Source organism: Acomys russatus, chromosome 9 (assembly GCF_903995435.1).
Source record: "Acomys russatus chromosome 9, mAcoRus1.1, whole genome shotgun sequence".
In the NCBI taxonomy this organism is placed as follows: domain Eukaryota; kingdom Metazoa; phylum Chordata; class Mammalia; order Rodentia; family Muridae; genus Acomys; species Acomys russatus.
This window is the reverse complement of record NC_067145.1, coordinates 39,721,856-39,746,991: the sequence shown is the minus strand read 5'-3', so window position 1 is coordinate 39,746,991 and position 25,136 is coordinate 39,721,856. Positions and strand designations below refer to the sequence as shown.

The 25,136-nt window shown below is 39.7% G+C and overlaps 1 long non-coding RNA gene across 5 annotated transcripts in view; it reads left to right on the top strand.

The window, feature by feature from the left end:
• Positions 1 to 23,319, top strand: part of LOC127193903 (uncharacterized) — a 63,373-nt gene extending 40,054 nt beyond the window's left edge. For 2 of the 5 annotated variants that reach the window (XR_007831190.1, XR_007831188.1), the window contains exon 4: positions 22,822 to 23,316. This is a non-coding gene — a long non-coding RNA (uncharacterized LOC127193903). Of the gene's footprint in view, positions 1 to 22,821 lie in introns of all 5 variants that reach the window. The other 3 variants (XR_007831186.1, XR_007831187.1, XR_007831189.1) reach the window with 2 other exon arrangements.
• Positions 23,320 to 25,136: the final 1,817 nt, after the last annotated feature.

Below are 25,136 nucleotides of genomic sequence, written 5' to 3'. Positions count from 1 at the left end.
TGTTCACCTCTGGCTACTTGGGCAGTTGCCATTCTTTCATTTATATCAGCAACTCTTGAGAGATACTGCGGTTTCATTTTTGGGTTTTGGTGTCAATAACTGCTGTGATAAATATCCTCCAAAATGCACAGGAGCTTAACTCCAGTTAAGATTTACTGCTAGTAATACTGTGCTAGAGGCATTCCTGGTTAATGGATGACCTTCAACAACGGGCCTTTGAACTCTCCAGCACCCAAGGAAAGCCAAGAAACACCTCCTCTGCACCTGAAAAGCCTGCATTTGGAGTCAATACCCAGTCACTTCACTGAAATACTTTTTGGCCACATCTTGTGCTGAGAGGAGGGCATGTAATATGAAGTCTGCTTGGACAGCTGCTTTCCAGTGACAGTTCTGATACCATATCAGGGGAGAATGATATATGGGTAGGTAAATATCATGGTTTTTATTGTTTTAATAACAGTACCATATTGTACTCCTCATCTTCAAGTTATTTATTTCCCTTTGTGTTATATATTCTTCCCTGTTTTCTAGATTAACATTTAAGCATTTAAAACTGAAACAAAATGGTATTGCTATCTGTATGGTAGAAATAATCAAACCAAAAAGGCCTTATTTGTCCATAATCTTGATGAAATTAAAATGAGTTATGGGCATGAATAGACAAAAGCATGTATGATATTACCACTTTTATTCAGTCTTGTGCCAAAGAGTCTATCCAGAAAAGCAAGTCACAGTGAGGAGAACAGACTAAAGGAAAAGATGTAGAAATGAGAAGAAAATAAAATGCCATTGTGCACACGATATAAACTGTGATAAAATAAAGCAAATAACAATTTTTTAAAACTTTCAGAATTTCACAAGTACATTACTAGTATAAATTGCTAAGGTTGATGAGTTTTTTTGATAGAAAGCCAGCAACAGGCTGATGGAGCATGGACTGGTGGTACCCAAAGCCATGCTCTTCACCGTAACTATAAAATGAGTGGAATGCAGCTGCTCTGAGGCTGCACTCTGATGGTCTGCAGTTTTCTACGGAGCTCTCCTAGTCAAGATCTGTTTCAGAGTCTCACCTTATGTCCAGTGTTCATCTCTTCAGTTTGCTCTGTTGTGTGCAGTTTCTCTCTTTCTTTTTTTCGTTGTCTTTGAGATTTTTTAATTGATCATGTGTTCTGTAGACTGGGCCACAATTGGGACGTGTCTGATGGTTTTTTCAGTGTTATATTATGCCACATCAGAGGTAAATTATATCAACATGACTTATTACTGGTGGAGTTAAATATGGTCTCTTGGTTAGGTGGCCTCGGTCAGGTTTCTGCACAGTGAAGGAATGCCAGCGCGTCTTGTTGGTGGGGAGTGTGTTTCATCTTCCAGTAGATGTCAGTCTGAAGCTGCAGATAGTACTGAACCCCATGATAACCATGTGTTTTACTTTATGTGCCAGTGAAAATGTTGAATTATAAGCTAGGCACAGTAAAATAGTTTTTAAATTAATGATAAAAATTTAAATAACAAAAATGATGTGAATATGGCCCTTCTTGTCTCAGAATGTAGTTTGGGGTTTTGCCTTTGCAATTGTATGGGTTCCTTGCTCTGCTCAAGGTGCCTGGCCTTCCTCTGTACCACAGCACTGCCACGTGGCTGTCCCTCCATGTGCTGTGCCCTGTACCCGTGCACAGTCTTCATGACTGCACTCTCATGTGCACCTTCTTTCAGGAAGAGCCTGCATTGGTCCCAGCTGAGCACTTTCCCTTTAGAATCAACCTCTTAACTGCTGCAAATGTGCAGTAGCTTCTATAGTGCTTCCCTCAGTAACTTCCATAGTGTTAGTCTAGACTTGTCCCTGAGTCTAGAACCATCCTTTACTTCCAGTGCTTTGCTGTTGCTCCTTTGATAGGATCCTTGCTTGCACCTTCATTAGGCCCCGTGCTTTCTGTGCGTCTCACCCAGAATACATTTTGTTTGTCTTCTTCCACCCAGCTGCTGTCTTATCCTAGCTGAGCACTCAGACACTGTAGCTTACCTTTTGCAGTTTGCAGTTCTTAGGTGCAGCAGCAAAGCTGGCAGGATTTTCTTTTGAGAATTTGCCTTTGCTTTGTAATCAGCATTCTTAGCATACGGCCATTTTTTTTTCTTTTTTTTTTTTTAATTGAAAAATAAAATAATTCATATTACATCTCATTTTCTATCCCATCCCATACATCCTCCCATTCCTTCCTCCCTCCCACTTTCACTCCAATCCCCCTTCCCTATGACTGTGACCAAGGGGGACCTCCTCCCCCTGAATATGGTGCTAGGGTATCAAGTCTCTTCTTGGTAGTCCGCTATCCTTCCTCCGAGTGCCATTGGGCCTCCCCAACAAAGGGACATGGCCAAATATGGGGCACCAGAGATCCTGTGAAAGTCAGTCCCCAGTCTCCACTTAACTGTGGAGAATGTTCTGTCCCTTGGTTAGATCTGGGTAGGGGTTTGATGATGGCTACATGTTTTGTCCTTGGTTGGTACCAACCAAGGACAAAAAAGAAGAAAAAAAAAAGGCACCAACTACGGCCATTTTTTTTAAAGTGAGGAATTTTTATTTTTTTCACTCAAAAAAAGCATTCTACAGTTTCATCGTATTCAGAGCCCAGCATCACTGTATTCCTAAATTTGGGGGCGGGGCAGGATTGTGTAAAGCAGGGCTACTTGCATCTGTGATCCTAAGCAGTGGCTCTGATGAGAAAGGTTTGTGGCATGCATATTCTGTGCAGAGGAGGAATCCATCCCAACACATAGCACTGGAGAATGCGATTGGAAACTTAAGGTGTGCATATTTTGGGGGAAATACCATTTAATATTTTTATTTCATGGTCAATTTTGGGTAACTAAAACCATAGACACTAAAACCACAGATTGGGGGCCAAGAAGGTGCTAAAAGGTGTAGTAATTTTTAAGGATGCAATTTACATAGCAATAAAATATAATTGACTTGAATAAAAAGCAGCTAGAATTTTTTGGGAAAAGTTACAAACTTTTCATTGGATGACATTAAATATAAATTAAATGTAAAGAAAACCTTAAGTAAATGGGATTAGAATGGGGTAGAGATAGAGCTCAGTGGACAGTGTGCTTGCTTAGCATGCACAAAGCCCAGGGTTCAATCTCCATTCTACATAAACCAAGCTAGGTGGTCCAGGCCTGTGATCCCAAATGCAGGCAGAAGAACCACAACTCCAAGGGCATTCTCTGTTACATGGCAGATTCGAGGTCAGCCTGGTTTATGTGTGACCTCGGGAAATTTTTTTTTAAAGAAAAGAAAGACTTACCTTTGGGAAAATGGTAATTATTTTTGGTCCTTTTAAAATTAAATCTCAAAAATTAAATTAAATTAAATTAAATTAAATTAAATTAAATCTCTAACAGATTGGCAGGAGGGGGATTTTGTCCATACTATTAACATCTTAGTAGAAAAAATACTATTACATTTTTATTTTTATTTTTATGGTTTAATTTTGAACTTAGGGAAGAGGTATCCTTCAAAAATTATAAATGTACCCATTTAGGGTTTTGCATCCTGTGTCAAGGGCCTATTTGTCCTGTCTTTGTGCCATGACTTAATATAAAACCATAGTAATTGTAGCCATATATTGTATAAGAATATACAAAATTACTAGTGGAAAAGATAGAGAATTGATAAATAGACCCATTTCTATGTGGAAACTTGGTTTATAACAAATCCAGTATATTGTAAATTAGTGGGGGACTAGATGGACCGTTTTTAGTGCTGGGGCACTACATTGCCCATATGAAAGAGGATGAGGTGGGATTTTCTACACATAACTGGAAACTGTTTAAATTATAGTTTAACTTAGAATCAGTTAAATTTAACTGGAAAACAAGAAATTATAAAGCTAGAAGCAAAACTCAAAGACAGAATCAGAACCACAGATACCAAAAGAAATGAAAACAAAATGGAAGGGGCACAGAAACAGAGACAAGCTGAGAGGAGTAGTGGTGCACAGACTTCAGAGCCATGCACGGCCTATGGCCTGAGCACAGCATGGTAGGAGGTGTGCTGTGCTGTGAGCACTTCTCATGCTGCTGACTTGTATGGAGAGATGTAAGGTTGTAAGGATCCCTCACTGACAGCTCGGTTGCCCTGTGGAAGAGAGGACTAGACTAGACGTCACGACTTGCCAAGGTATTTGCCATCTCTTTCTCACTTGGAGAAGCTTCAAAAAGGCTAACCTAAGCTTGATCAAATGACAGTTCAATTCAGTACTTTCATTGTAAGAGGCACCCTATATATAACCCAATATTAAGCATTGAAGAGTTGGTAAGAAATATTATTGATTTTAACATAATTTCTAATTGTTTTTAGAGGATTTTAAAGTATGTATTTTGAATATATATTTACATGTATATGTGTGTGTGTATCTAACCCTTGTACCTATAAATGTAGATCACTCAGGTTATTTAAATTTTCGACTACTAAATCTAATTAACAAGGCTAGTCTTCATTTTTAACTTTATCTTACAAATCAGACATCTTTCACTAAAAGTCCTCTTGATTTTATAATTCAAATGTGTTAATGTATGCTGTCATGACAACCATCACATGGCTGAATTCCAATTCTAATAGAAATAAATAGGGCACAGAGCCACACCGTGTGTTGCCTGGATACAGCAAAGCACGGCAATCTCTGTGTTCAGGAAACTCCTCTATAAGGATGCTGTTTAAAAGTAAGTGATACAGCTGTGGAAACAGTAAGATGTGTAGTACGTGTTCCCACCTACTTCTTTGTTTCATGATAGAATAAAATTATATGTCACCTAAAACTCTTATTTCTTAACAGAATATATGTGAGACTAGTGAAGCCCAGGGCTTTGCTGCAGTGCTCAATGAAAGGTAGACTCCTGGGCAGCATCATCTGGATCCCTGCCTTTTTATAACACCTTGGAAGTTTATGCGTCTCAAGAAGTAAATAAGATTGGTCCATCCTATGTGGGATTAACGACACAACAATCTCTGAAACTGGTGAAATCAAACCAACCTTTAGATGTTACCATTTTTGCAATAAAAAGAGTGAATCTAAATATTGAAAGAACCTGGTTAAAGTTGTTGGACCTCAGAGGTAAAGGAAATTCCTCGGGAACTAGGCAGGTGCTCTGAGACATCAAAAAACGAGAGAGGTTTGTTGGCCACATATTTCATTTAATGTACAGAAATGAAGCATAATTATAAGATTTTAAAGAAATGTTTACTGTGTGCATCCAAGCAGTCTCTCAAGTGTAAGTGTAAGTCAGCACGTTTTCTTTAATTTAAAGTAAGCCTACATTGAGCCAATACTAGAAAACAGACTTTTCTAAACATAGATTTCAAGATAAAGATTTGATGTAGCCAGGCCACCTGGTCTCAGTGCTCACAGCTTTTTATCACTTACATGGGCCATTGGTGGACAGCAGTGGCTTCTTTGATTAATGCTTCTTATAATAGAACCTGTTTCTGCGGCCTTTGCCATTCTCCACAAAGCAGAAAGGTCAGTACTTCTCACAACGGGCAAGAAGGGTCTAAGCAAGTTGCTTGAGGAACAACCCTGTAAACACAGTCGTTTGTACACAGGCTGCATCTCAACATGATAGCTTCCATACCAATCCTGAGGAAGTTGACAGGGTCTCAGACAGAGGCTTTGCTTGGAATCATAAAGGTTGTTGCCATCATTTTGTCCAAGAAGCATTAACTTTGCATTTTTCTGTGTAGAACAAATAAACTTTGTTAAAGATATTATGTTCTTGAGTTTGAAAATTCCTAAACACCTTTGGGTTTGTAAGAACAATAGCTATAGCACACCCGTGACACTGAAACACTTTTCTGTTTGGAGAAACCATTAAAGAAAAGAGCATGTTTCTTGTTTCACTTGCATTTCATCAAGTTTCTGACTGACTTTCCCCTCTAGTTCCTACTTTTGCCCCCAGTGGGTGATGACAGCAGGGGAGGAAGGTGCAGTCTGTAGTGGGTTTGTCTGAGAGCATCCATGATCATTGCCCTTAGCATGGCAGCTGGGTGCTGGACACCACAGGCATGAATACACACCTCAGCTCGCAAGCTCCAAGGTGCCAGCTCATATATAGAGAAGCTGGACTCTGAGTAAAAGGAGCTGTATTAAATATTAAATGCCTTGAGAGGAGAGTGCCTGTGACAGAGAGGAAAATTAACCTAGAGAAGCCTGTACCCTCAGAACAAGACAGATGGAGAATGAAGCAAAAAAACCTCAAAAATGATTGTTTCTCTCTGTGTCCCTGCATCTAGTTAAGTGTGAATTGGACAGATTCTCTACCTGACTGTTGTGTCTCTAGATCTTGCTGTAATGCCTTGGATAAAATGTCTTCATAAAATATAGAGATAACTGACCAAAGAATTATACATGAGCAAACCCATTTCTTATCAGTGACTCAGTGGGAGAAATAGGATCTTGACAGTTTTTAATTATCTATCCTTTCATGTGGAAATACAGAAGCTGGAGAGAAATAGTCCAAGGTGGGCAGTAGCAGAGGCAAAGTGTAAGTCAGTCAGCACCTGCCTCTCCTGAGGCACCGAAAATCAAGGCATTTCTTCTGACATTTATGAGCATAGGAGAGGTCAAAGGTGGTTGTGATGCTCCTTTTTTTAATTGCATAATTTTAAATTTTTTTATGTGGATGGATGTTTTGCCTACATACATGTCTGTGTAGCCCGTGTGTTGCTGGTATCTGCAGAGGCCAGAAGAGGGCGTCCTATCCCTGCAGCTGGAGTCACAGACAGTTGTGATGGCCTTGTGAGTGCTGGGACTTAAACCCAGGTTCTGTACTCTTAATGCTGAGCCATCTCTCCAGCCTTGATGCCAATTTCTTTAAGAAATGGTATGGTATGTTTTAGTTAGACCTTAGATTATAGACATTATAAAATAATTACCTTACTCTCCTGACAGGAAAAAGGGATCAACATCACAAAGCATAAAAAAGATGGCTCAGCGTTTGAGTGCTTGCTGCTCTTGCAGAAGACCAGGTTTGGTTGCTAGCAAGCTTCTGTAACTCCAGTCCCACTTTCTGACCTCTGTGGGTACATGTGCACACACACACACACACGTGCGTGCACACACACACACACGCACACACACACACACACACACACACACAATCACGCACACATAGGTCTTTAAAAAGAATGTCCACGTGAACAGGAAATTGACACTTAGTGATGGAGGGAAACAGGTGTAGCAATGTCCTGCCTTGTGAAAGTCCCTGTAAGAGAGATGAGGGAAGAGGACGGTAGTGGAATAACCTCCATAAAGTGGAAGGGCTTCAGGAAGAGAACAGATGTGATCAAGAAGAATATGAAATACGGTCAGAGCAAAGTCTGCACAGAAGACTTGGCAGCAGAGAAGCCAGAAGTGAAACCAGCAAAAGGCAAGAAAGGCCGGAGACAAAGGGAGCTGATTGTTTGAGGCCACCTTGGGCTACTCATAGCAAGACTTGTCTTGATAAGTTAAAAAGAATGGAGGAAAGACAGGGCCGGGGGGAGGGGGCGCAGGGGTGAAGGAGAGGAGTAAGAAAAAAGGGGAGAAACACGGGAAGGAAGGGACTGGCAGCTTGAGTAGAAGATGGGAAATCAGGAAAGCTAAATCAAGAAGCTCTGACTCTGGACACAGGCCAGAAGCAGTGTTGTGATTGCTTCTTTGTCAACATTGGCTGCTTCCTGTCTTGATCTTCTCTTTGAAATTCTCTCATCATGCCTGGGAAAAGTTTTTTGTAAAGTAGCAAATCAATTCTAAAAGTAATATTCAATTATAATAGATCAAGAGTATCCTACAGTTTTCAGAATACATATATACATGTAGACAGACATATATGCAAAACATTTTTAATACAAAAGAGTACACCAGTGTTTTACTTTTTGTAGATAATCCAGCATTCCTCTGGATGGATGCTGAGAAATAAGTCCAGCCCTCCAGATACCTAACGGGTGCCCATATGGGTGTAGATATGAAGTATCTGAGTATACACAAGTACACTCACCACGCCTTATTGCTCCATTTATCACAGGAAGTGCCAGACTTCTGCAATATTTGAAGAAAAGCTGTTCTACTTGTATGGATTCTCATGGGAGTGACCACAGGCATTATGCCAATTTAATCCCAAGTATTAAAGTTGGGGTTCTAAATGACATGTAATAGTATGATTTATTTTCTGTCTTGAGTTTTATAGGGCATAAAACAAGATCTTATCCTTACATATTGCTTTTTATTTTTAGAGTCAGAGTGATGATAAAAATCTAAGCTTAAGAACTGTCAAATGATTTATGATATTTCATTTATTTTTCAAAGGATTGGAATGTCACCAGTGAGCCCATTAGAATTGTAGGCTTAAAGCACTACAATTTTTTAAAAGACCAGCTGCATAAATAAGTGTGCAAACTTTGTAATTTAATTCTACATTTTTTTAATACTTCAAGGTGCCAAAGAAGGCAGTTTTTCTTAGGTCATAAGTAGTTGTCTGAGTCATTATGATCTCAGACCTTAAAGTTCATTCCAAGACCTCCTCTCTAAAATTCTAACACTTCTTTATCCTGTTCAATACACCTCAAGCTATCCGTCTACCTTGTGACCTTTCTTTGTGAGCTGATAGCAATGTGGGTGGAGTATGGAGAAATAGGAGACTGCCTGTGAAAAGACTCAAGTCTATAGCCAGGGATGCGGCATTTAATGCTTTTGAGAATGTGTTTCTATTATTTTTGTTTCTGGTTTTGTGATTTAAAAACAACTCAAAGGAGAAGGGTTTATTTTAGCCCACAATTCCAATTTACAGTCCATTGCAAGGAAGTCAAGGCACCAAGAAGCAACTGGTCTCCTGTCCAGTCATGAGCAGGGTAAGAGTGAGTGTGTGCGCACTTAGAAGTGAGCACTTACTCGGTCTTCACTTAGTACGGGCCCCAGCCCATGATGAGTGCCATCCATATTCTCAGTACGCTCCCCACCCACTGCCCTTCAGTTAACATAAGGAAGACAATCCCCCACAGATGTGACCATAAGCCAACCTGATCTAGACAGTCCCCATTGAGACTCTTCCCAGTATTCTAAACTGTGTTAGATTGACAATAAAACCAATATCATGGTGCTGAAATGCTTTAAACTTCCAAGTTTAAAGGGTGTATATGTCTGTCAGTTTGTCTATCATTTATCTTTTTATTTTGAAATGCCTGCTATGAAACCAGGGCCTCAAGCATGCTAAATAAGTTTTTTACCCCACCCATAAAACTGTTTTTCACTCATAGATTTAGATTGAGGTAATTATAAATACATATGAACTTTAAATATGTAATATACATGACATACCCTCTCCTTAGTTTCCTCTCAATGGTAACCTCCTGTGGGTCTCGATCAGTTTTGGGGGAAGAGGGAATCAATGACCTTTTCACAAGGGTAACATAGCAAATATTCTGCATATCAGATATTTATATTACCATTCACAATAGCAGCAAAATTACAGTTATGAAGTAGCAAGAAAATACTATTGTGGTTAGGGGTCATCGCAACATGATGAACTGTTTTAAAGAGACTTGCAGCATTAGGAAGGTTGAAAATCATTGCTCTAGAGTATTAACATTGAAACAGTCTTCATCTTTTTCAGATGCTTCTAATTTTTCTTGAGCGCTGTGTGTGTGTATGTGTGTGTGTGTATGTGTGTGTGTGTGTATAATTCATATTTGAGGTATAGCTTTTGCAATTAGGTTCAAAGATGGTTTGTATTACAGAGAGTCTTCATATTGCCCCTTTATAGCCATGTTCACCTAGCTGTTCATCAGTATACCTCTATCTGTAAGCCCTGCCAATTACTGGTATCTTCTCTATTTTCATAGTATTTTTATTTCAGTATTGTATAAGTGGATTATTAACTGAGTAACATTTCTGTGTGTTTTCATTTGTATAATCTCTTGAGATTCTTTCAAGTTGTTACATGTATCAGTAGTTCATTCCTTTTCATTATTGAGTCTGTCAAAATGTAGTTTGATTTTTTTTTTGTTTACATAGAATATATAAGAAAATAAATGTGTCACTTTGTTCTGACATGTTAGTCACTAAAATTAAGTTTGTCTGTGTCTGAACATACTAAGAGGAGAGGTCAGTCAGCATTGGTATACTGAGACTGTTTCCTGTGGGGAAGGGGAACATCTTTCTACACCCTTATTTAACCAGATAAAAACCTGCAGGGATGGGAGAACCAGGCAGCTTCCTTCAGATTCCCAAATGCAAATTTGTTATTTGTGTTTTCCCCTGTGTTCAGCTTGTGATCACTCCACCAGCTCTTCCTACACTCAGTGTTCCCCATTTGACTCCTACCTCTGTGAGTTTGGTTTCTTATCTGGATGAGTAAGTATTTTCTTTAAATTCCTTCTGACTGAAATACTTCCTCTCTTCTTCCTTCTAAATTCCCTCTCCTTTTCTCTGCTTCCCTAGGGTAGGGGAGTTAAGCAGGAATCTGAAGCAATGTAAGAATTCAGTAGGAAGTGAGCAATTTGAACACAGGAAGGGGTGAAGGAAGATGCAATGATGAGAAGGAGGACAAGGCAAGCTGCAGGAACTGGGCGGGTTCAGTTTGTTATTATATTGTTTAGGGAGTGGAGAGACACTGCAATTTTCAGAGAGTTCCCCGATGTCAGATAGTACATGAGAGAGATAGGTTTTGAGTCCAAAGATCCTGTGTGCAAGGCCCAGACGAGAGCCTACAGGCTTAGAGGAAGCTCAGAAAGGAGGTGTCTGAACTGGAGATTAAGAATGCTGGCTTTTAAGCTGTCAGTGTGTCAAATAAAACTGTAACTCGGTAAGATTCCCTAGGGAGAAGGTATACAGTGAGGTCTGATGTTTACTTAGAAAAACCTCAGCATTCTTCCTCATATGTACTGAGAGGTAAGCAGTATTGGAAAGGCTGAGAGCAGTAATCATTTGGTGCTAAGAGGTCAGGTAAGATGAAGACCAGGCAAGCCCTGTGGATGGAGTTGGTAGAAGACATCTTGGAGAATGAGGCCAGGATGTGAAGACAGGGAGTGAACAGGAGACAGGAAAATGAATAAGAACACTTAGGTAATGTTACACAGAAGTTTATTTGCAATAGGAATATTTAAACAGGCCTGTGGGCTGTAGCTGCAAGGAGTTGTATGGCCAGTGATATTGCTGCTATTGCTATAGAAGAGACTTGGGTTCTTTTAAAGCTAGTGCAGGAGGGTCTGCTTTAGGCAAAGACTTATGCAGGAGAAAGCTGCTTCTGAATTGTTGAAGCAGGAGCATGTAGAAATCTAGCCTGAGCTCAGGATCTGGTCTCAGGAAGGAGGGGCAGCCATCTTTTGTGTCAGGACTGAGGGCCTTCCTTAGGCTGTGGATAATACTGGGAAGGCAACTGGAATTGCTCCCCTTGAGTAATTCATCTTTCTTTCTTTCTTTCTTTCTTTCTTTCTTTCTTTCTTTCTTTCTTCGGTTTTTCGAGACAGGGTTTCTCTGTGTAGCCTTGGCTGTCATGGACTCACTTTGTAGACTAGGCTGACCTCAAACTCGCATAGAGATCCACCTGCCTCTGCCTCCTGAGTGATGGAATTAAAGGCATGTGCCACCAAGCCCAGATGAGCAATTCATACTTCTTTGGAAAGAAAAGGAGAAGTGATTCAGATAGAGGAGTGTGTAGTACAGGGGATTTGAGGAGTGAGGAAGGGAAAGTCTAGGCTAGTTATTTAGAAGCCTGGCTCTAATGTTTTCAGAACAAACAGAGCAGTGGATTTCACCTCCTTTTCTGAGCAGGTAAGCATCTCCAAGTTTAGGGAACAGAGGTTTATTGGGTACAAGGAAATGTTCAAGCCAGACTTGTTGCTCATGGTAGTGCCCATTTTCCAGAGGATAAGCTCAGTACTAAGGCACAAGTGGTACCTTCACAGCGTGTATATATTACTATTGGAGGGCACTACAGATCAGAAAGGAGTAAAACGTACTGTGAGAAACTGAAAGCACATTATTTAAAACCATGTGTGACAGTGGGCATGCCAGTCCCATGTGTAGTAGTTTAATGAGAGTGCTCTCCATAGGCTCATTCATTTGAGTCATGGTCCAAAATTGATGTAACTGTTTGGGAAGGATTCTGAGTTGTAGTTTTGTTGGAGGAGATGTGTCACTGGAAGCTGGCTTTGAGGTTTCAAAAGATTTATGACACTGTGAGGTAGTCTCCATTTCTCTCCTTCCCTCCCTTCCACTCTTCTCTCCTCCCTTTCTCATCTCTCTGCCTTCTCCTTGTGTTTAGACATGTGAGTTCTTAGCTTCTACTTTAGCTTGTGAGCCTGCTGCCACACCCTCCTCCAATGGGGTCTCCTCCAACAGAAGATGTAAGCCCACATAAGTACTTTCTGTAATACATGGCCTTGTCATGCTGTCTTATCAAAGCAATAGAGGACTGAGAGGTTGGTCCCAGGGATGGGGTATTGCTGTAAAGGACTCAACCATGCGGGCGTGTTTTGTGTTATTTTTTAAGAATGTAAGAAGGCTTTGGAACATTGGATTTGAAAATTTAATTGAACACGGTAGGCAGAACTTAATGCACTGTCCTACTAAGCTTGGAAGGTAGCTGAGAACAACAAGACTGTTGAGGTCCAGAGTCAAGAGGTTTCTGAGAGGAAAAATCTTAATAACTGGGTTAGAGATCATTTTTGTGGTAGTCTGGAAAAGAATGTGGCTGCTTCTGTCCTCTTACTAAGAACTTGCCTGAGCCTAAAGTTAAAAGTAATGGACTAATTTTCCTTTTTTGTTTTATTTTTTGCTCGTTTGTTTTATGGACTAATTTCTTTAGAGGAAATTTCAAGACAGTCTAATACTGTTTTTGTTACATGGTTATTAGTAATTAGTGTTATGCAGGTCTACAGTGTAAAAGAGCAAATGGGGTAAAACAAAATATAAAATGTACAGTTTGAAGAGAAAAAAAAAGCACCAGGAAATTTATACTTGGAGCCAAAGCTTGTGTCAGAGGAGATAAGGAGATTAAGGCCTCAGGTTGCAAATGCTTTTACCCACTGGGCCCTCTCACTGGCCCTGTTACCATGTTCTAAAACAGACACTTGCAGTGCTTTATCTTAGTTTTACTTTATTTTTAGAGTCTTCTGGGGCCTGGAGAGATGGCTCAGTGTGTAAGAGCATTTGTTGCTCCCACAGAGTCTCATGTTCTGTTCCCAGCATCCACACTGGAAACCTCACAATGGCCTGCACTCCACCATGAGATTTCATATCTTCTGGCATGTACACACACTTAGGATAGATACATGCACATATACATAACTATTTTTAAATTTTTTTCTGACGCTTTATGTTGTTAGGGTTCAGGAATAGCCACACACTGACCGCTTGAACACCAGACTAAGATTGATGGAAGTTTATTTGAACGCTGACAGATCAGGGCCATGTTCTGAAATCAGGAATCAGACCGTGACCCTGTCTGTTTTGTAAGATAGGCTTTTTATAAGACAAACCCTAACCAGGTAACAACCAGGTGGAAAGCAAGAGGGGCAGGCAGCATTATGTCATTATAAGAAGAATCGATTTTGTTCCGTGCACAATGTACCCGGGTAGCTAGACAAAGTGTTTTAAGATGACTGGCCAGGATATAGGCTTGGAACTTCTCAGTTCCCCCATTGTTCTTGGAGAAAGGAACAGAGCAGGATATTGTGGTTTTGTTTAAGTAGAACATAAACCATTAATTCAAGGAGAACGTTCAACAAGGATTGAATTGTAAGTAAAGGGCTAGTCAAGCTCCCAGGCAGGTAGAGGCTGAGAACATGAACTTAATTTCACCTTAGGATCAAAATGGACCTTGGAGGCAAAATGGCTTCTGGTATGCTAAAATCACCAGCAGGTGTTAACAGAGGAGCCACATTATGCTAGGAACTACAGTAGGTCTCAGTGGGGGGGGGGGGGCTGTTACGTGAAAAGTTTAAGCTGATTATAACTATGTGTATCCTGAATTGTACTTGTTTTAGATTTTTTTTTTTTTAAAACACTCTTCAAACAAAAGGACCAGATCTTTGTGTTGCTAACTAAGCTTTGGTATGTGTGCCTACTCATTTAATAAATGGTGGGGAGAGTGCAAGACACTTCTGACACATTTTAATTTAGTCAGGGGTTTTGTTTTGTTTTGTTTTTATTAAAACACATTTAATGATGGACTTCTTTATAACCTGCCAAAAGAATTACTTTCCTTAGCCAATTCAATTTTTATTTAAGCTAACCAAGAGTATCTGTCATAACTGAAATATTGTGAGTGTGCCTGAGTATATGTGTTGCTTTCTTGAGACAATCTTGATGTGCAGCCAAGGCTGGCCTGGAGCCTGCAGCAGATCTTGCTGCTCCTACTTACCTAGTGCTGCAATACAGGCTGGTAATGACAAGGTGTGTGTACAGATGTGTGGTGTAGTCCTCTGTGTGTCTGTGTCAGTGGAGGTTAGAGGTCAACATCACACGTCATTCTTAGGAACCATCTATCCTGTTTTGTTTTCTAATTTTTTATCACATTTATTGATTGATTAAGTAGGTATACATGAGTGCTTGTAAGCACATGTGTGTTCTATAAGTGCAAATGTGGAGATTAAAGAAAACTTTCAAGAATTGGCTTTCCCCTTCTACCATATAGGTCCCAAGAGCTAAAGTTGAATTATTGGGCTGGGACAAGACAAACTGAAAATAAATTTACCTACATGACCTATATATTGTTGATGAAGGTAGTTTAAAATTTTCATTGAATCTCTACGCAGACCCTTCTTGTTTGGAAACTTTGCAATATGCTCCTCAAAACTGAAGAAGGCATAGCACATGCGTGGGAAAAGCGTGTTTTAGGTGAGGGCTGTTCTTCCTACTGGTTGCCATGTTTACGTAAGCCACAGTTTCTTTTAAAAATCCTCTGCCACATTTAACTCCTTATGACTTAGATCACTACAGTTGGTGCTGTTAATTTTCTTTCATTAAAACTTGCAGGCTTACAAACAATTTACTATGATGTATTTTTCCCCTTTTAAAACCAGCATTAATCCATTTATGAGAGTAAAATCCTCATTACTTAAAAACCTCCCTTAGGCATCATCTCCCAACATTCTTGCATTACTAATTAAGTTCACAAATACATGACCTTTGGCAAACATATTTACACACTACAGCAGTTCTGTTAGGCTGTTGCTACAACCACTTTGCTCATTTATTGACTTTATAGTAAGCCTTGTATACATTTGACCACTCCAACTAACCCTGGATACTCAAAATAGGATTCAGAGCTAGAGGTCTCGTCTAAATACAGCATGCAGCACAGACAGGCCCAGTACCACCACTGTACTAGTCCATCCTCTCAGTCCCTGCTGTTACCAGGCTCCTTCCTAGCTTTTGCGTCTTGGGTAATACACATACCATGGGGTATTTAAAAGCAAAATATTTTTGTTGCTTTGAACAAGAAACATATAACAAAAACAGCAGTTCAATACCACCATCTACTTTTGTCTTATCTGTGAATGTATGTCACATGTCTGTGGGTTCCCATGGAGACCAGAAGGTGACATATCTCCTAAAACTGAGCTGCAGGTGCTTGTAAGGTATCTCACATGTACTGAGAACTAAATTCGGGTCCTCTGGAAGAAGAGCAAGCACTGCTAACCCACTGAGCCTTCTCTCTAGCCTCAGGTGTGTTTGTGTGTGTGTGTGTGTGTGTGTATGTGTGTCTGTGTGTGTGTGTGTGTGTGTGTGTGTGTGTGTCTGTGTGTGTGTCTGTGTGTGTATGTGTGTGTGTGTGTCTGTGTGTGTGTCTGTGTGTGTGTGTGTGTTCAGAAAATGTTACATTATAGGACCTCCCTGTAGACAAGCAAGAGAGCCATGCTTTGGTAAGCAGCAGCTAGTGATTATGTGTTGACTTCAAGAAAATCTAGAAACAAAACTTGGACATATCTTTGGTCTATAACTTCGTGTACATCAGTGGTTAGTCTTTGAGTTACAGCCATGGATATGTTGTTGGAGAAACCATAGTACTTTTTAAAATAGCAATAAACTTTTTTATTATAGGATATGAAATTAATCATAAAAGATAGGACAAGTAAATTCATTTCCTAGTTTGTACCACTTAGAGTTATTAAAAATAAATGTGTTTTTTAAAAAAGTAGCTCCAAACTAGATTTTCAAAAATATATACATCTTACCTTTAGGGATGGCATTGGTATTTATTCTAAATATACTAGAATAAGTTGGACTCCCTTCACAGACCCAACACTAAACTAATGAGACTTAACAGTTCCCATAGAACACATAAAAAGAACATTCTTCTGAAGCATGTGTGGTCGTCTCCAGGACAAACTATTAGGTCATACAAGTATAAAAAGGAGTGCAGTGTCACAGTACACTATCTGACCACTGTACAATAGAACTAGCAGTAAGCAACAGAAAGAAATTTAGAAATTGAACAAATATATAAAAAGTAAATAACACTCCCAAATAACTGGGAGGGGAGGTCAAAGAAGAAATTACAAAGTGTAGGGGCCTGACTCAGACAGAGCAGGATTTGTGGCTTCAACCCAGATAAACATTTGAATATTTGCATGTATAAAGCAGAGCTGGGGTTTAATAAAGATGCTTTAGTATAGATTTCAGAGCAAGTGTTAGGAGGAAAGTTGGGCATATCCTATTCTGTCAATCATCTCTTTTCCTGCCATTCATTTTTTTTCTAGACAGGGTTTCTCTGTGTAGACCTGGCTCTCCTGGACTTGCTTTGTAGACCATGCTGGCCTCAAACTCTCAGAGATTCTCCTACCTCTGTCTCCTGAGTGCTGGGATTACAGGTGTGCGCCACTGCACCTGGCTCTCTGCCACTCAATTAAATACCACTTTACATGGGTGCTTCCTAATACAAACTAACTTTACCTCCATTGTTTGGGATTAAAGGCATGTATCCAAGCTTTTCTTTACCTGATACTTTCTCTATGCCAGGCTGGCCTTGAACTCAGATCTGCTTGCCTCTGTCTCCTGGATTAAAGGTATGTTGGTATTGCAGCTGGATCACACAGACCTACCTAGAAGGTCTTTGGATGTGATCTCTTGCCAGAGCAGCCATGTTCTGAATTAAAATTCCTCTAGCAGATTATACTAAAAAATAAAATTTATCAAAGCTGAAAGCTGCAAAATCAGTATAAATACCAGTTGAATTTTTATGCACTAGCCTTGTGTTCTGAAAATAACGTTAGTGAAGCAACATTTATAGTAGCATTAGAAACAAAAATAACAAAAGAAGTTCAAGACTTGTAATACTAAATACTAAAGTAATTTTAGAATTAAAGCCTTAAAAAGGGAAAGACATTCCAAGTTCTTAAGGTGGGAAACTTAACACTGTTAGCATGACAGTCTTGAACATACTAAACTACATATCCAGTGCAAGCTCTATGCAGTCAGAGCTTCCTCATGCTGTACGTATTGTCAATCTGATGTTTAAAATTTGAATGGAAATTCAAAAGAAGGCAGCATGGTGCTACAGTAAGCATAAGTAGATACACAGAGTGGATGGAAGAGTCCAGATGTGCCATGACATTTCTGCTCTCTGATTTTTCAATAAGGATGCCCAACCTAATCAGTAGAGATAGGGCAGCTTTTTAACAAGTGGTCCTAGAGCAACAAAACAGAAACGTACCCATTTATTATGTATAGAAGTTGCCTAAAGACATGACAATAAGAGGTAAATAATATGGGAAACTCTCAGAGGAAACCAGGCATTGATATCTTTACAACTTTGAGTTATGCAAAATAATTTATCAGATTGACACTCAAAGCACAAGCAACAAACTAAAAGTGTTATGTTGGTTTTTACTAAAATTAACCTCCCAAGCAAAAGATGATGAGAAAGAGTATGGAAGAGATATTTTCAAATCTTATCTCTGGTAAGAGGCCTATATCCAGAATTGTTGAAGAACTTTGACAACGCAACAATAAAAAGAAAATAACCTAATTAAATATATACACATACATTCTTTTTTAGATTCACAAGTTGCCAGTGAGCACATGAAAAGACACTCAGTGTCACTAGTCATTTAAGAATAGTCACAGTGAGATACCATGTGATAAAGAGTAGCACCTAGAAACTTCATATATGAGGATTATATGGGAGGTGACAACAGAAAAGGCAGGCAGCTCTTCAGAAGATTGAGGATGTAATGGCCTAGCTAGGTGCTGGGTAGAATATGCCTATTCTGCTTGTATGTCAAATAATTTAAGGCAGATTTGTGATAAGTAGATTGGTACCCCATAACCTAGCCTGTAGTTGCATGGAGTACAGCCATTCTAGCCATAGATTAAAAAAAAAAAAAAGGAAAAGAAAAAAAAAAAAAACTTTAAAAGGAGACTTTGCAATGTGTTAGTTGTATCACAACCAATTAATGACTGAACTCCTCTTGGGTTCTCTGTTGTTCTGCTAGATGCTGAACACAATGGAATGTAAGCCCATTCTAAACTTTTTGTGTTAGTGGTAGTAGGCAACATTTAGGTAAAATCACAGTAATGTGAGAGAAAGATACAGAGTTCCCTGGATGTATGGAAAGGAGTATCTGAGCCAGTCTGGACCTGGACAGCTCTGGGGAGATGATTTTGCCTTGAGCCTTTTATGGCTTGAGTCTTAACTGCTGCTTAAAGACTCATGTACTGAGCTTTGTCCGCCAGTCTGTATGTAGCACAACTGAGGAGTAGGAGAACATTTTGGAAGTAGAGACAAGTGGACGGAAGTTAAATCATTGTGAGGACATGCTCTTGAAGGGAATATTGGGGCCCCTGCCCCTTCTTGTCTGCCTCTCCTTTTGCTTCCTAGTGACCATTAAGAGAGCAGTCTTCTCTGCCATTCCTCCTGTCACAAAATGCACTCCCTCACCATAGGACCCATACTGACCTGGCTAAACATCGTCTGCAACCTTAGAGACTGTGAATAAGGTAAACCCTCCGTTAAGTTGATTCTCTTGGGCATGTTATACAGAAACAAGTGTAACATATATATTTGAGATAAAGTTGTGGTCATGCTCAGGAAACTTGGGGAAGGCTGGTAGAACTGGGGCCCAGCACTGATGCAGGTGGTGTAGGTGAAGTAAGTCTAGAGCTGACCATGAAAGCCTTAGAAAATGTTAGGGGTATCCAGGTTCCTAGGCAGCGGATAATGCAACTTGGAGGTCCTCAGTGGAGACGAGGAAATATGGAAATCAAAAGGCTCTCAGGAGATAGAGCCCGGCAGTTTGATGAGCTTCAAGGCAGGGAAGGCGAGAGCGAGAAATGTAAGCCACAGCTCTGAGATGTGGGCTTGGAAAATGGAAACATGGCAGTGCAACCTTACATCAGAAAGTTCCCGTGGAATAGTCGTTGTTTTGAAGCACCTCAGGAAATATGGCTGCTTGCTTTCTGCTGAGAAGTGTCATTTTCTTAGTATGCTAGTTGCACATATTATAGAATGGTGCAGTTTACTGATAGCAAACATTTCAGGGAAAGTACGAATTGAAGAACATTTGGCAAATAAGTTTTATAGTGTTGCCCAGATTAATTTTGCTCTGAGTCTTGTCCTGGTAAGAACCTCAGCGTCTTATGTCCTTGGCCCAGTGTTGTGGAGATCCTCTGCCATGTCAGTTTCCTCAGGGTTCTGTGAGTAATGAAAGCAGACTCTGAGGTAATTGTCGGCACATAGCTACCTTCCAGTGACAGCTTTTTGGAATAAGTTCACTTTTAGCCATTTCTTATTTCCCTGGCCAGCCACAATCCTTAAATGTCAAATTCTTCAGTGTTTTTATTCTGAAGTTATTTGGAAGTTACAGTCTTTCATTATAACTCCTGAAAGCCACTTTAGCAATTTAACACTATGCTGAAATAAATTTTAAGTATGTAGTTAAATAATTTTAATAACCCCAACTTTTTTCAAATGCCCACTACAGAATCCATTATTTTGCATATTTTTGGATTTGGAACACCAGTCCTCAGAGCCAATAAAGCAGTAGAAATTCACAGTGTGCAAATGAGTACAGGTTAGATTCATTGTACTGTGGCTATTGAATGGCATTATTGTTAACATTCCAATAAGGGACAAACAGCCAGGCATGGTGGCGCAAGCCTTTCATCCCAACACTCAAGAGGCAGAGGCAGGCGGATCGCTGTGAGTTCGAGGCCAGCCTGGTCTACAAAGCAAGTCCAGGACAGCCAAAGATACACAGAGAAACCCTGTCTCGAAATACCAGAAAAAAAGAAAGAAAAAATAAATAAAAATAAAGAAAACCAATAAGGGACAGACACTATAGGTGTGCAAATACCATCTGCACATGGCAGAGCTGGAAAGAAAGGTAAGAAAGCTCAGAAGTCATTTCAAGACAGCAGTAGTTTCTTGCCCTTTGCCACCTTTTTTCCTGGGACGTTGTTGCCAACATTTACTGCAGTGAATAGCACACAGGAAGGAAAAGGGACTTAGCACCCAGTCTTTCCATGAGAATACTGAGGTCCCCTCTGTCTGAACCCTCAGCTTTGTTACTGTCCAGAAAAGCTCAGTAAAGCTTAGCCATTTTTCATTAACATTAAGTGTTTCACATTGTTTTCTGTGGTGCATTTTAATTTCTGAGAATTGTCACATGGAAGTTCTGTAAGAAAAGAACAGGTGATAAGGTTGAAGGACAGAAAGTGGTGCCTGCTGCCCATGAGACTCAGAACATTTACTCACTGTGTAAGCTTAGATAATTCATATAAGCACTCTTTGTCAGCATATCCTTATATGTAAACTAGAGATCATAAAAATACCCATCATGTACCTGCGATGAAAATTAAACTAATGCACACTGAGAACACTGCTTGTTACAGTTAGTCTCAAATAGTCACGTTAGTCTCTGCTGCAGTTGTTGTTAATAACACAGCTCACTCCTGCCTGCACACGAGCGCTTAGTCCCATCCTACTGGTGATGGTGGACTTCCTCCTTTGTGGGCGTAGGGCTAAGATGGCGTTAAAGACACGGTTATATAGCTACTAAGTCAGTGGTCCTCAACTTTCCTAATGCTGCAGCCCTTTAATACGCTTCCTCTATGCTGCGGTGACCCCCAACCATGAAATTATTTTGTTGCTACTTCACCACTGCAATTTTGCTACTGTTTTGAATTCTAAGGCAAATATCTTATATGCAGGATATCTGATATGTAACCCCAAAAACGGGTTGCGCAAGTTGAAAACTGCTGTACTAACTAGTATGAATCAGTTGTATGTACTAAGCCATTGACTTAGGATAACAGACTATAATTCACCGGCCATCTTGGGACTGGTTTTGTGGGGCCTGCAAACTAAGAAGCAGGCTGGAGGGGGTGTTGTTTGCTTGGATTTGCTTTTTCTTTCCTTTTCTTTTTTCTTCAGATAGCCTTTCAGTGTGTCTCCCTGGTTTTCCTGGATAACCTAAAATTCTTTGTATAACCTAGGCTGGGCTGGAACTCAGAATCTGTTGCCTCCTGAGTGCTGGGATTAAAGGCCTATGCCACTATGCCTGATTAATGGATTTTTACATTCTGAATTATGGTGAGGGGGTACCTAAAAGACTGTGCTCATGACAAATGAAAATTAGACAATTCAGTTTCAGTTCTCAGAAAAGTTTGGGATAATTTTGTAGGTAACCTTTATGTTGTTTTTAGCAGTAGACACTTCAGAGCCACAAAACAGAAAATACTTCCTCTCTGACTCTTTACAGAAACTCCTGACACTTGCTTTGTGCGGTCATTGACTGTGTTGACTAACAAACTCATGATTTTTACAGATCCTGCTTTGGTAAAAGATGGACACATGCATACAAATGCATATGGTTTTTTTTTTTTTTACCATCTATTTTTGTGGCCATAAAATCTCTACTCTAGCCTGGGCGATGGTGGTGCATACCTTTGATCCCAGCACTTGGGAGGCAGAGGCAGGCAGATCTGTGTGAGTTCAAAACCAGCCTGGTCTATAGAGCTACAACAGAGAATCCCTGTCTCAAAAAAATCTATTCTATCTTTTGAAGCATGTTTCTGTGTGTGAGTATATGCACATGAATGCATATACCATGGGAAGGCAGAGGCATTGGATCCCCTAGAACTAGAGTTGCAAGCTGCCAAATGAGAATGCTGGAAATTGAAGTTGGGTCCTCTGCAAGACCAGCTAGTGCTCTTAAACACTGAGCCATCGCTCCAGTCCCAGGAACCTTTTATTTTGATGTGATTTAGAAAAAGTATAACTTTCTTTCTTGCTTAAGATTGTCTGAAAGCCTAGAATAGAAGTTCATGATAGCTCATTTCAGTTGGGCAAATATTGACAGTGCCCTAAACCTTACATTTTCATTGGTGAATATTAAAGTTTGGCTTTCTCTCATTAATTATCAAGAGCAAAAGCTGATGTCTGAGTATATGTATGAGTGTGTGTGTGTTAAGGAAGTTGATTAACTTTTTTTACTTATGGGTTTTGAAGCAATCTATCATTTTTTTTCAGTAATAACATATCTTTAGAGTATAGTAGTAATACAATCAGATTTGAAGAGTTATTTGTTATCTTGTTAAAAGTTTTGTCTTTGTGACTCAGAATTTAGTGTTAGGAGGCCAGAGGAGAAGGCTTTGGGCATTGTGCTTAGAGAATATACATTTTGATTTTGTCATAGTGTCAGCCATTTTGGGCAAACATTTGTGTCTGTCCTCATCCTATGTGTAACTACATGGACTTTTATTTCTTCAATGATTATGCAACTTTTATGGATGGAAATATTTTGTCCTAGGATATCTGTAAAAATATGAATCTCCTTTTGTTTAGGTTTATATCCTCTAAAGTTGATTTGTCAAATGTATTAGAAAGATGATTTGCGAAGGGCCCTGGAATACTGGGATCAAGACAGATGCGAGTCCTGCCTCTATGGAGTCTTGAGTCTGTTGGGGAGACAGACATTATATTACATCCATACAAGGATGGTCTGCACCGGGAGACGAGAATCGAATTGTACTAGGGCAACCTAGCATCTCAGGACTGCAGCTCACCTGGGTAAGTGAGAATACCTGTCTCTTTAGATGTTTGTTTTGAGTTTTATACTGACATTTTAATTAATCTGTTAGTAAAATGAAGTTATTTTCAGTTTGGAAAAAGTAGGAAGACACAAAGTTGATAAACTTACATATAATGTCATTTTAATAGAACTACAATCTACTAAATTTCAGTGTTAGATGACTGATGATACATTTTTGCATAGTTGATTTTTCTAGAGGAGTATTTATTGAGTATAATGTAACTGTAAAATTAGAATGAGGGAAGTACAAAGATTGTTTTTTAATACTCTGTTTATCTTACTTGAAAATCAAAAGAAAGTCAGATCGGAAAAGTATCTTTTAAGATACTTTTAGTATATCCTTTAAGATACTTTAGTAGATACTTTTAGTAAATTTAGTAGATTCTAGCTAGCAGGCATCCTCTCTTTTACAGTAGCTACTGACTACTTTTATTATAAAGCAAATAGTTGTTGAGTCTGTGTAGCGTGTTCTTGCCTAACCCTGGACAGTGTAGCACACATGTGGTATATAGCATTGTGTACAGCCCCTAAGCTATAATCCCATGCAACACATCAGCTACCTGGATACTGTAGGCATTTGACACAGTGCTGTGTGCATATCTGTCTGCATTGGCAAACAGTACAGGAAAAGTGAACCTAACGTACCTATCTACGGCAGCCTCCTGAATAGAACTTACAGAGCCTACCTGAAGGTGTTCCCAGTCAGCATGGAGTGGAGCCTGAGAAGACCTAACCTGTCTAATGAGAAACTGAATTTACTTCTGAAATCTTACTTGTTTCCTTATTCTAAGGAATTTATTAATTACTGTGACTTTTTATATTGTAAATTTTTCATTTTTTTTATCTGCTATTTATTTTCTGGGGGTGGAGCTGGCACTTATATGCCATGACACAGATATGAAAGTCAAAGGACAACTAACAGCAGTCAGTTCTTCTAATAGCATGTGGCTCCCAGGGACTAGATCCAGTTGTGAGGCTTAGCCCTAGGCACCTCGACTGGCTGAGCTTTCTCACTGACCCTCTGAAAACTTAGTCATTCATAATAACTGTGTAAAACACAAGGGCATTCATCAACAATAAGACAGCCAAACAAAACTATTTTAACGTTGTTATTCTATCAGCCTTCCCTTTTAATTTTTACAAACTTTTCTACTAACTTTTTTGTTAAAAACTTAAGATAAACACACACACCTTAGCCTAGACCTACATAGGGTCAGTATCTTCCACTTGTGCACTCTATTCCACTGGAAGGTTTCTAAAGACAATGACATACACATAGCTGTCACTCCTGTGATAACAATGTCTTCTGGAATCCTTCCACAAAGAACTTCCCAAGGGTTCTGTGACCATAACTTTTTTTTAATAAGTAGAAAGAATTCATTCTGAACTAGCTATGATAAGTGTAATGAAGTGAATGCCTGACCCAGTAACCAAGTCCTAGCCATTGCATGACTGTGCGTGCTGTCTCCACATGACTTGAGCAGTTTCTTTAACCAGCTCAGAGCAGACTTTATGCTGTGATTTTTCTAGGTGAGAGGAATTTTTCAGCTTGTGATAGCTGTAGAACCTGTGGTGGTTCATCTTCAGCATCAACCTAATTGGACCAAAGATACCTGAGATATTAGTAAGGCACACACTCTGGGGGTGTTTATGGGGGGGGGGTGTTTTCAGAGACCACTGGGCCTTGACCTAATGCATGATAATTCCTTTATTTATCATATAATGACACTATTGGGAGGAAGGCCGCATGAAAGTTGTCGCTGGGACTTGTCCCTGCCTCTTTCCTGTACTACCCTCCTCTCTTTCCCTGGACACTCTATTGTGAACTCTGCTCTCCCGTGCCCTCGCTATAATGAAGTAGTGATTCCTTTGAAACCAGAACCAATCAGATTCTTCCACCTTTAACTTGCCTCTCTTTGTCACTACCCACAAGCTTTTTGACAAAGAACCACAAATAAACACACAGAGTGCACACACATATTTATGAATGTTGGACACAGAAGAAACGGAAGTACAGTGAGCCCAAGCCCTACAGGTCATCTCTATTGCTGATTCTGGGAATGTGACT